Source organism: Marmota marmota, unplaced genomic scaffold, assembly GCF_001458135.2.
Source record: "Marmota marmota marmota unplaced genomic scaffold, marMar, whole genome shotgun sequence".
Classification (NCBI taxonomy): Eukaryota; Metazoa; Chordata; class Mammalia; order Rodentia; family Sciuridae; genus Marmota; species Marmota marmota.
Window position 1 is genome coordinate 410,971 of NW_026000144.1, and position 1,329 is coordinate 412,299.

The window sequence follows — 1,329 nt, forward strand, 5'->3', positions numbered from 1 at the left end:
ATGTGTCTTGGTGTGGATCTCTTATGATTTTGTACATTCGGTGTCCTGTAGGCTTCTAGTATTTGGATTTCTTTTTCATTCTTTAATTCTGGGAAGTTTTCTAGTATTATTTCATTGAATAGATTGCTCATTCCCTTGGTTTGGACCTCTATAACCTCTTGTATCCCAATAACTCTTAGGTTTGGTTTCTTTATGTTATCCCATAATTCTTGGATGTTCTACTCATGATTTCTTAACATTCAAGCTGAGCTGTCTATGTTCTTTTCAAGTTGAAAAACTTTGTCTTCATTATCTGAAGTTCTATCTTCTAAGTGTTCTACTCTGCTGGTAAGACTCTCATTTGAGTTTTTAATTTGGTTTATTGTTTCTTGCATTTCCAGGATTTCTGTTTGTTTGTTTTTTATATCCTCTATCTCCCTATAGAGTTGATCTTTTTTTCTTGGATTTGTTTATGTAATTCATTGTCAAAGTGATCTTTCATTGTCTGAATTTGCTGTATAATGTCTTCCTTGAGACTCCAGATCATCTGAAGCATGTATATCCTGAAATCTTTGTCTGACATTCCATCAGCTGCAGATATTACCTCATCTAATTTTGAATTGACCTGTATTGTTTGTGGTCCTTTCTTTCCTTGTCTTTTCACACTGCTCATGATTCTTTCTAGCTTTGTGAAACTGTTGTGTAAATTTTTTTCCCCTTATATATTTGTATTGTTCTTGTATAACTCCAAAATTCCTCTTTTGCAGAGAAAGACAATGTTAACAGTTCCCAATATCAACAGTACATCATCTAAGCACAAGTTTTCATTATTAATACATGTATAGTTAGATTCTAAGTCTATAGATATTGGTTTTAATTATTACTTAAGAATATATTCATTAGTTTCATAAAAGGCATACCATATCTGGTGGCATATAGAAAACTTAATTTCAGACGAAGGATGTTATACTTAGAGGGAAAGGAGTGAGGGTATGAGGTTAAACTAACTTAGCACCTTTGGAGAACTCTAACCAATAGACTGGTAATTTATGGAAGAATGTATAGCCTCAACCTCCTATCTGTATTTAGATAGTTACTCTATGTATAGATAGCAAAAGTTAGGAGATTGAAAGTGGGATAGAGAGAATACGAATGAAAAAAAAGAAAAAAAAATAACAAGGAAGAAAAGAGAAATAAGAGAGAAGGAAAAGGAAAGTAAGATAGAAATAAAGAAAAAAATGGGGGGAAGGTGGGGTATATGCAATTCCTCTATATTATATTACTTTGGTAATTCGGTTGTTCATTCACAGTTCTTGGTTGAAGTTGTGGAAGAGAGAGAAGAAAAGAGAG

At 32.7% G+C, this 1,329-nt stretch overlaps 1 long non-coding RNA gene across 1 annotated transcript in view; it reads left to right on the top strand.

Annotated features, from left to right (window-relative positions):
* Positions 1 to 966, top strand: part of LOC107160639 — a 21,009-nt gene extending 20,043 nt beyond the window's left edge. The window contains exon 7 of the long non-coding RNA XR_007341631.1: positions 954 to 966. This is a non-coding gene — a long non-coding RNA (uncharacterized LOC107160639). The remainder of the gene's footprint in view (positions 1 to 953) is intronic.
* Positions 967 to 1,329: the final 363 nt, after the last annotated feature.